Here is an 11,430-nt window from a genome sequence, read left to right on the forward strand (position 1 = left end):
GGATGGCATTGTTACAAGTAACCGGGTTGGAAGAGGCATAGTCCAAGTAGCTGTAAGAATCAGAGTTAGAAGGAGGGGGGTGGTAAGTGTCACTTATCCTCTTTTCCTTCGCTACATCAACGACTGCATTGGTGCTGCTTCCTGCACCCATGCCGAGCTCATTGACTTCATCAGCTTTGCCTCCAATTTTCACCCTGCCCCCAAAGTTACCTGTTCATTTCCAACACCTCCCTCCCCTTTCTCGATCTCGCTGTCTCTGTCTATGGAGACAATTTATCCACTGATGACTATTACAAATCCACTGACTACTGCAGCTACCTGGGCTATACCTCTTCCCACTCTGTAAAAATGCCATCCCCTTCTCGAACTTCTGGTTAGGCCCCCCTCTTCTCTATTCCCCATCCTCTTTTCCCCTCTCTCACTTTATCTCCTTGTCTGCCCATCACCCCCTTGGTGCTCCTCCCTCTTTTTCTTTCTTCTATGGCCTTCTGTCCTCTCCTATTAGATTGCCACCTTCTTCAGCCCTGTATCTCTTTCGCCAATCAACTTTCCAGCTCTTTAATTCACCCCTCCTCCTGCCATTTTCACCTATAACATTGTGTTTCTTCCTCTCCTTCCCCACCTTCTAAATCTGACTCCTCATCTTTTTCTCTCCAGTCCAGCTGAATGGTCTCAGCCTGAAACATTGACTGTACTCTTTTCCATAGATGCTGCCTGGCCTGCTGAGTCCCTCCAGCATTTTGTGTGTGTTACACAATATCTTTCAGCTTCACCCTTTCATGGTGTCTCTGGCCACTTGGCCAGGCTGCTGTTCCTTTCAATAAGGTGTGGTGGGGGGAAGGGGAAAACATTTTTACAACAGCTCCAGCTTGTGAATCAGTCTGATTTGAGGGGACATTGTAATATGAAAAGTGAAAGAGGAATTTGTCAGCATCTGAAACTTGAACTCTACCATTGCATGAGCTCCAGATGTATTGATCCTCCGCATGGTAGGCACAGTTTCCTCCATGTGGGAAGGGTGATGGCGGTGCCCGTGCTTCTGCTATTCAGCTGCTGCCTCCTGCAATCCTGCACGTCTGCTTTCTGAATGGGTATGTTGTGGAAGTTGTGCAATCCGTTTGGCTGATTTCCTTGAATAAGTGGCAGTGTGTTCAAGTGATGAGTGTACGGCTTGTAAATTTGACGTGAGTCCAAGAGTGTTCCGTATGAGTCCTCAGAGATACAAGTTGCATGTAGATAATGAGGAAGATATAATACCGTGTTGTTTCTGAGGCTATTGATTTCTGCTGGAATTCAATACTTTAAAATCTATTTATTGAGCTTGACTTTGGTTGCATGGACATTGAACTTGAGATATTACATTCAAATTCTCAGGGTTGATTCTTTTTTGAATTCAAAGGCTTCTCTGCCTTTGGAGAGTTTGTTTGGAGAGCTTCCTGCCTTCCACAGATAAAACAATGGATCCAAGCTGTCAACACTAGCTCTTAGCATTAAGTTCCAGTGGCACTTCTCTCTTTTTCTCCACTTGAACCAATGTCAATGCTTAAAATACATCTCCTTCTGGTTCTTAAATGTTCTGCCATACTTTCCCTGAAACCTTGGGTGATACCACAAAGGACACTCCACCTAACCCAATATGTGGATAAGAATGTATAGTGGCAAGAGAAAAGAAAGAACAATGCAAACAAAATGTCAGAGAAACTCAGGAAGTCAGACCTGAATTGTTGAGTTCCTCTAGCATTGTGTTTGCTTAAGATTTCTGTCAATTTGCAGAATCTCTTGTGTTTAAGAGAAATGCAAAGTTGTATCATCTATAGTAACCAGTGTGGCTGTTGTGTGTGTTAATCTTCATACAGAAACCGAGCAAGCTTTCTATCAAAGCCAAAGTCATAATTAACTTTTTGCCAATATGCACATGTACATATGCACAGGTGTAATAAAAAGCTTATTTGAAGGAGCATCACAGTCACATAGCTTTCACAAGTAAAGCATTAAATTATACAAAATATTTTTACAAGGGCGAACACAATTAGACCAAACAAAACCAAAGACCATTGTTGGGCAAAATTGTAATAATGTCATATTGTTGCTGTACTGAGGTGGTGAGTAGGATTGTGTAGTTTGGTTCAGGATCTGAATAGCTGAAGGGGCGGAACTGTCCTCAAAGCTTGTGTTGTGGAACTTCAGGCTTCCTGCCGGATGGTAGCTATGAGAAGATGGCATGGCCCAGATGATGGGGATTTTTGATGACTGAGCCACCACTTCATGTAGATAATTCTGATGATGTATAAGTGAATTTTCATCTCACAAACAGTTCCTCATACTACTTTGATCAGACATACTCTTTTTTAAAAACTTTTTTTTATTAAGTTTTCAAATAATTACAGAAAGAAGAAAAAAAAATACCCTTCCCCCTCCCCTTAGCCCCTCCCCCCAACATCCCTATAGAAAAAAAAGGAAAAAAAAGAAAGAAAGAAAGAGTGCCTGGTTATCGGAAGATCCCTACATGCTCCACGGAGTTCGTAATAACTTTAGTATATATGTTTATTTCTTTCCCCAAATAACCAATTATTTTATCTTCAGAGCACTTATATATTTAATCCTGTCTTTTGTAAATAAGGGCGCCAAATTTTCAAAAATGTTTCATATTTATCTCTTAAATTATAAGTAATTTTTTCAAGTGGAATACAGCTGGAAATTTCATTCTTCCAACGATCTATACTTAAGTATGCATCCGATTTCCAAGTAACTGCAATAGCCTTTTAGATGTACTCTTTGTATCGCATGCAGTATGTACTCTTGGTTGAGCGAATAAGGATACTATAATTCACTGGAATTTGGAAGGTATGTTTTTATTTAAACTGATGGAAGTCTTCATGATGTTAAAGGAGTATAATGAGATAAGAAATGGTAAAATCAAATTTTGTAACGTCTTTACAATTTGTGAATTTTATATATATATAATTCACAGTGTCAGGAGAAAACTTGCATTAGGTTAATTGGTAAATGAATACATTCAATTCGCTTCATTGTACTTAGAACACAAAGGTGCACCTCATGCAATTACGGATGTTCAGTAATGAAGCAAAGTAAATATCAAATGGGATTGCATGAATCATCAAACCTTTCAAGTAAAGTCAGAATCAGCAGTAGGATGTAATTCAGTTTACATTCTCTTCACGTGAAATGACTTTACAATTAGCAGTAAAAGTTAATGTAACTATGATTTTGCAATGTTATTGCTACAGCCAGGCTGAATACCTTCAGGAGAATGGTGTCAGAGTTAATTTGCAAAGTGAAAGGTGAACTTCACCTGAAACTAGTTACTTTAGAGAGAATTTTACTTTCCATATGAGAAAAAATGTAACTACCTCTGTTTCATGGTTTGCTATACATCTGGCCTTTACTGTGTCTGTCCAATCTCCACAGAGGGAATGAAATCAGAATTCATCAACTGCTTCTCTGCTATAATAAATCAATGTACTTGCACTGCATTCCCTTATTTTTATGAGCATTAATTAATTTATGGCGAGGAAAAGAACAATGATTAACTAGTTTTAAGAGTTGCTTTATTGTTACCCTTGAGGCTATAGTTATAAACTTTGTCATTCATTCAGCAGTCCTATGGCTTCTGATTGTCATATTACAAGACATGCAATGTATTTATCACACCAAATTCAAGCTAGTGATATTTACAGACACTTTATTCTTCTCTTAGCGTTACAGTGGCTACATGAGTACAAGTCAGCCTCATAGGCTACAGTATTGAAACAGAAGTGAAAAAGGAAGGATTGCCTTCTCAATCAAAAAGTTCAATAAGTGTGTAACTTCAATTTTTAAGTGATCTGGGTAACCTTTTCTTGTGATTTCCTTGCAACCACTGTGGTGAATTAGCCACTGTCTTTTTCAGATTTTATTTTTGTCAGTATCAATCAAGAACTTATTAGCTACATCCTAGATAACTACAATTGTGTTTCATTAAATCTGAAAATATGAACAAATGAGCATATGAATTATGAGCAGGAGTAAGTCACTCTGCCCTTCATGCCTGCTCCACTATTAATAAGATAAGGAATGGAACTGACTGTAGCCTCTATTCCACATTTTTGACTGCTCAAGTTAAACTTTCATCTCCACTTATTTATCTCTGCCTTAAAAAATAAGGACATAACAAAAAGACTTTGCTACCACCTCTTTTCAAAAAGAGGAGTTCCAAGGACTCATAAACAGGCAACATTATTTTTGATTATCACATAATATATTGAAAGAACTCCAGTAGATTGGTCAAACATGATATCCCTTTTACAACAATATTAATTTTCCCAAGTTCAAGATTCTCCCACAGAAGGAAACGTCTTCTTCATTTCTACCATTTTAAGCCCCTCATCACCTTTGACGTTTCAATCAACTCTCCTTTCTGTCTTCTAAATTCCAGTGGATATAACTCTGGCCTGTACAACTATTCTTTCAAGAACAACATGTCCATTGCAAGTACTGATCCAATAAGTCTTCTCTGAAGTGCTTCCAAGGCATTAACATTCTTCTTTAAATAAGAAAAGCAATATTATACACAGTTTTTCAGATGTGGTCTCTTGAGTATTGTAGTAGATGATAGTGGGGTTCTTATGCTACACCGGTAGCCACTCTCATGTGGGAGAAGTTCACATTTTGTACAAGCAGTGTTATTAATAAAGTTCAGTTGGATATCCTACATGCCGATCTCCTGGTGTCTCTCTGCACGATCCCTCAATATTGAATACAACATGGTGTCGGAAGTGGTTGATCATTGATGAATTGTTGCTACAGAAGAAGTGGACCCCAACCAGCAAGAATTTACAGTAAAAGTGTTTTTTGTTCACTTACATTTATGAAAAATATCTGAAGACTTATTTTGCTAATTGTACGTACCATGAGGCTGAGTTGAGAACTGGCCAGGGTTGCCAGGCAACGCCTTCGGTCTGCACCTGTAAGTGGATACATTACATTATAATAATCTGTGGGCCACTAGCCCAGGGAAGTGCACAGAGACACAGATATAGCAGAGAAGTCAGAGAAGTCAGTCAAACTTTCAAGGAGAGAAAAGAAGACTTTTGTAGTCCAAATTAATAAAATAATAGATAAACAAACAGGAAAATAGAACAAATACATCCAATAGTACATCTACTTAACTAATAAAGCCTCCTGAGATATTTGATTTCTCTAAACCAAGGGACTTTGAGCGATGGCTTAGACCTTTTGAGAGATTTAGGGTTGTAAGCAATCTCACTCAGGCTTCAGAAGAGCATCAAGTAAGCACACTGATACACTGCATAGGTGACAAAGCAGAAGACATCATGGGTGGATTAGGACTGACAGATGCTCAGGAAAATAAATAGAAAACAATGCAGGACAAACTCAGAGAATATTTTATAGGAAAACGAAATGTGAAATATGAAAGGAAACAAAGAGCAGTCAGAAAGACTACAGAAAGTGGGGACAATAGAGCTCAGTTCAAACAAAACAGTCAAGCGAAACAAAGATGTCCAACTGCAGGAGATGGAAGTCTCCATTCCATGTCCAATAGCACGATCCAGCAAAAAAAAAGAAATGCTTTAAATGCAATAGAGTTGGCCATTTTAAAAGCTAGTGCCAGGAGGTCAAAGAAGACTATGATTTAGATGAAGAGAGAGCTTTCCTTGGGCTCCACATTCAAATAAACAAGACTGCTGAACTACAGTTCAGTTGAAAAATGAGGAAATGATGTTCATACTGGACACTGGGTCAGATGTGACAGTCATCGCCGACTGTGCTCACAAAACTGCTGAAGTAAACTGGCATTATGCTAAGCCCAACAAAGGAAGTGCCCTCGAAGTCAGGAAAATGCAAGCTCAGTGTGAAAGGAATGTTTACTATTTCCATTCAAAAAACAGTTTAAATAGATCATCTATGTCGTTCAGAACCTTTTCTCACCACTGTGGGATGACACACTATCGAGAAGCTGAACCTTGTTGCAAGGTTGAATTCGCTAAACAATGTTCAGTGGCAGGAGAAATGCCTGGAGTTGTTCACAGGCCTGGTGGTACTGAAAGAAGAATACCTTATCCAACTGAAGCCAGAAGTGATGCCCTACTCTCTGGCCACAGTGAGGTATATAACAAAGTCAAAGCTGAACTTGAAAGAGTGGAGATGCTTGACATCATAACTGGAGTGAATGGACCCACTGACTAGTGTGCGGGCATTGTTCCTGATTCCAAGCCAGATGACATAGTGAGGATTTGTATTAATCTAACAAAATTGAGTAACGTAGTGAAGCAGGAGAAATTTATTCTACCCTCTGTTGAGCAAACATTGGGTGGAGCAAAGTCCTTCACCAATTTAGCTCCTGAGTCACAGAAACTCACAACATTTATCACACCATATAGACACTATGCCTTCAAGTTGTAGTCTGCCACATGAGCGATATACTTATCTTCAGAGACTCAAGTGAGAAACATGACAGAAGAGTGAAAGCTGTCTTGGAGGAACTGAAACAGGCTGGATTCACCCTGAACAAAAAGAAATATGAATTTGCAAAATTGAAGGTGAAATTCTTAGGTCACCAACTGTCTTCAGAAGGAGTGCAACCAGATTCAGACTAACTGGCAGAAGTACAGAACATCAAACAACCTACATATGTATCAGAGTTCCGCAGTTTCATTGGCATGGTAAACCAGCTGGGAAAGTTCATTGCAGGTTTGGCAAAGAAAACAAAGCCATTACATGATCTCTTCTCTCAGAGAAACATTTGGACCTGGGACACATCACAGGAGAAGTCATTCTCATCACTTAAAGCAGAGCTTATCTCTCCCCACCATTGGCATTCTTTGATCTGAAGAAAGCAACCATGGTCTCAGCAGACACCTCTTCCTTTGGCCCTAGGGGGAGTGTTCACGCAGCTCGGCAGTGGTGTATGGAAACCAGTGGCATATGCATTGAGCACTGACTCCTGCTGAACAGCATTATGCCTTAATCGAAAAGGAGACAATAGCTCTCACGTGGGCCCGTGAAGACTTCAGCCGCTACTTGATAGACACTAAGTTCCTCCTTCAAACAGACCACAGGCCCTGTCAGCCTCCTGAGCTCGAATCACTGGATGACTTTCCTCCATGCCTACAAAGGTTCAAAATGAGGCATAAGCGATACTGTGGATTACTACTCATGGAATGTTGAGGTTTCGAAACTGTCCTGTACATCCTCAGCAGCTGTTATACAGCACCCGAAAGCTGTATTCACTCACCATGGACTACTAGAGACACTTGTATCAAAGAACAGTCCACAGTTCAGCTGCTCAGAACTCAAGGCCTTTGCTAGGGGCTATGGGTTCAACCACCAGGCAAGCAGCCTACGGTACCCACAGGGAAATTGAGAAGCAGAAAGAGATTGAGAGGGGCGCACATTCAACTCGGCATCAGTGAAATGCATGGTGTAATCAAACACATGGCATTCAAGAAAATTCCTAGAGGTATGGTTTCCTGCAAACAATTCTGTAAGCAGACGCGTAGACCTCGATCCTTTCTATAAGACAATGTGGGCAAAATTCCAGACCACAATGAACAGAGTTCACCATGCAACCAATCAACAACGAGACTCCTCCCTGTGTCACAACTGAGTTTCCATAATGATGAACAAACAGCTGGTTGGTGAGGATATAAAGATCAAGCATTCCGAGGACACGCCATGAAAGAAACAGCACACTGATGATGTCTGCTCGCAAGGTGACAAAACGTTTGTAAATAGATTCTCAAGACCGTAGAGCAATTCAACCCAACCATCAACCACCTGAGCTACACATTTTCTAAGTTATTTCTATCCTTGAATGCCTTCTATGTGATTTTGTCTAGTTCCACTAGAAGTTCTTTAAATTGCCTGTCATTGATGACCTGATTGATTTGTGGACCAACAAAAGTGTCTTCCTTAATCTCGGCATCAGTTATTTTGACTTGAATTATGAATTGAAATAAGAAATATAGACAATTTCAAAAAACGGTGTGTGATAGGAGAATTTCATGATGACTTTCATGATCAGCAGCCCAAAATTCATAAGAAAAGCCCAAAAATATTCAGGAAGCAAAATCTTTGATGTCCAATGTAATTGAAACATAACTTTAGTAATAAAATTTCCATTGCAATATTGATGACATTCTGTTCACTGCCTTACTTACTTGCTCTATTTGCACACTAACATCGTGTGAACCATGCAATAGGGAACCTAGATCTGCATCTTGACTGTCTCTAGTCTCTTATCAATTTAATAATACTTATATGTTTCTGAGAAAATGGGCAATAACTCATCTTGCCACATTATACCCTATTTGTCACACCTTTGTCTATTTACTTAACTGTTACACTTCAAATCTTCAAAGAGCTCCTGTAGATTGATAAAGCATGGCTTTGCTTTGAAATTTTCAATGTCCTACTATAATATCTTTAATAATAGCTTTAACCCCAAATATATACTTTAGGTACATTTGCTGGAGAAACACAGAAATATAGTGTTAAGTATAGTGTCCATTTTCCGTGACAGCCATTTCCTACATTCAGCTCAAAGACTCATCACCTAAAGAACACCAATATTGGGAAATTAAGAAGCAATGATTTGGTTTCTTTCTAAAACCTTAATCTTACACTTTGGATTGCAAATTATATCCAAATTTGTGTCACAAAACATCATGGATGTGGTTTCTCTAGCTGAACATCCTACTTTTAGCCCTTGGACTGAAATGGTGAGAATGGTCCTCTACTCATTCTGCTAATGAATAGTTTTGATAAACCGTCTACTTTACCTGAAATAACGTAGCAAACAGCACGTGAAACATTATTGGCCAAACATAGCTGTTTGTTCATTAACTTTATCGTTCTTTGTGCAAATGCCACTATTTTTAAAAAATCCACTTAAGTTCATTGAAAAGCAAGCATAAAGAAATTAAAACATATTGGTTATGCCAATAGCAGGGGAAGGTTGTTTGAATTTGATAAAAGCCTTTCACTGCAGCTTTCACGACTGTAGATGAAAATCAGGGCTGACTTTTTAAAATGAACTATTGAGAACTCTGATGGATTCAAATTTGTATATTTCAGATTGCCTTCCAGTTTCTTGATAAGGTTTGTTCATCTAACCAAGGTAGAAATCAATTAATTTTCTTAAGCAAGGAAATATATCCTAAGTAACATGGCCAATTAGTTAATTGTCTTAATTTGTCGGACACAAAGCATTCAGTAGGTCTGGAGATTTCTCTAAACACTCATAAAGCTGCAGTTTATTACCTTCTGATTCTTCTTCAGTGATCAATGACTTAATTAAGATAACAAATTATATTTAATAGAAATACTGTCCAGAAAAAAGCCTCAATAATTAAATGACACAAAATGTCATAAAATAGATTAGATACAAATAATTTAATGACAATTATAAAGTTTGAATTGCTCTGAGTAGGTTCTAAAAGTGAATTTACAGTGGTAACTAAAGTGGTAGTTTCTAACCAAAAGTTTTTTTTCGGACTGACTGCACCAGGAAGTGAAACTCCATGACAATATCCTCTTGAGCATGCTTTTTCGATGGAGTTTGGAAACCTCAAGTTTTTTGGACAGTGTGTGCTATTTAATAATCTTCATCATGACAATGAATAATGAGACTATTGTTTGTTCTCCCAATTGCAAAATAGGAATACAACAATAAACAATACAAGAGCTGTTTTATATTAAACTGCAAGTTATTGTAATTACTGTACCTGATAAACTAGGGAATTTGTTTGTGGTCAAAATAACTTTCAGATAAATTCCTTTGGCATAACTAGATAAAAATAGAATGAAATTAGTGCTTTTACAGAGGAGATCACAGTTGGGCTCATAACTCCAAGCACATCCCTTAGGTTAAATATTATTCATATTTTCACTTTTTCCTGCATGTCAGTACTCCAGCAGTTAATATTAACTTTCAACTCCAAACTAAGCTGAAATCAATTAAATCAATACAGGTTAACCATGAAATCTGACCATTACAACTCTGTGCATCCTATTTATATATTACTATAAGAATTCAACTGTAAAACTTCTCATTTTTTCGTAGTATTCTCTTGATTTTTTTCCACATATAGATTTTTTGTGCATTGCACTATTTCTGACTGAGTGGGTAGACACCCATTCAATCTCTCCCCAATAATTTTAGAAACAACATGCTTAATTACGTGCAAGAATAGCCCAGAGTGGATTCTCATCTTTATTTTCTCACTCCCTGAAACCAAAGTAACTAACCTTTCATCCAGAATACACAGTCACCAAAAATAGCTAATTGTTTAAGAGAGAAAAAGTCACTGCTGAACTTTGCACATAGTTTACGGAGTAATTGGTACTCCTTGGACTCACAATGTCTAAAAAAAATCTAATGAAGTTCTCCAGGGTCTATATAGAAGGCCACCAACTGTTAGATCTCATTTGGAAGGGCTGAAGGAATTCATCTTCAGCCAGCAGGGGAGATATCCTTCCCAATTTTTAAAAGACCATCTCCATGCAAGATTTTACTACCCTTTTCTTAGTGATCTGTTCCCTTGCATGTCTTTCTTAAGTGTACCAAGCAGGTGTAGCAAACTTTCTCCTCCTGTTTTAAGGTCACAGTGGCTTGCTTGTGTTCTGACTCATGTGTGCATGAAACTGATGAATCATTAGAGTGTTTCATTCGAGTTTGACATTACACCAACAAAGAACAATATGACAATAAATTATTGGCAAAACATCGAACCATTAAAGTCTCTTGAACTTAAGAATAAAACAACAAAATGTTGAGAACAGTTATTTAATATTCTGTCATAGATTATTCAGCTGACATGTTGAACCAAGCATCCAACCAAGCAGGTGAAGGTATGAAACATTTTGGACTTTTAAGGAAGAGCCCCACACTTTCTCCTGCTGGCTAACACATTATTAAAATGACTTAACTGACCAGTTATCGTTTATGTGTGGAATCTTAATAGGAGAAATTTAGCTATTATATTTTCCACACAACAACAGTGTCCACATTTTGTAAGTACTTTATTAGCTAATCAAAGATTTGGGATATCTTAATGTCATGAAAGGAATTATATTTTTACATTACTCCTATTTTGTTTTGCTAACAGTGTAACAGTGTATATGATTGATCTTATGAGACATGGGAATATAGTTAATAGGTAAACCTTTAAAGAAATAAAGAGGTTTGTGGAAAGGGTAGACACATGGGAGATGGAATGCAATGTAAGATAATATATTTTGGTTGAAAGGAAAGGAATGAAAATCATGCTAAATGAAATTACTTTAAAGTAGGCAGACTTAGGTCTCTGAAAGGTGAGGAGGGAAACTTTAACAAAACAGATAATAAAGCAATATAAATATGATCCTTGGACTTATAAAGCCAGAACACTATACAGCACTTATTGAAAG

This window comes from Hemitrygon akajei, chromosome 10 (genome assembly GCF_048418815.1).
Source record: "Hemitrygon akajei chromosome 10, sHemAka1.3, whole genome shotgun sequence".
NCBI classification, from domain to species: domain Eukaryota; kingdom Metazoa; phylum Chordata; class Chondrichthyes; order Myliobatiformes; family Dasyatidae; genus Hemitrygon; species Hemitrygon akajei.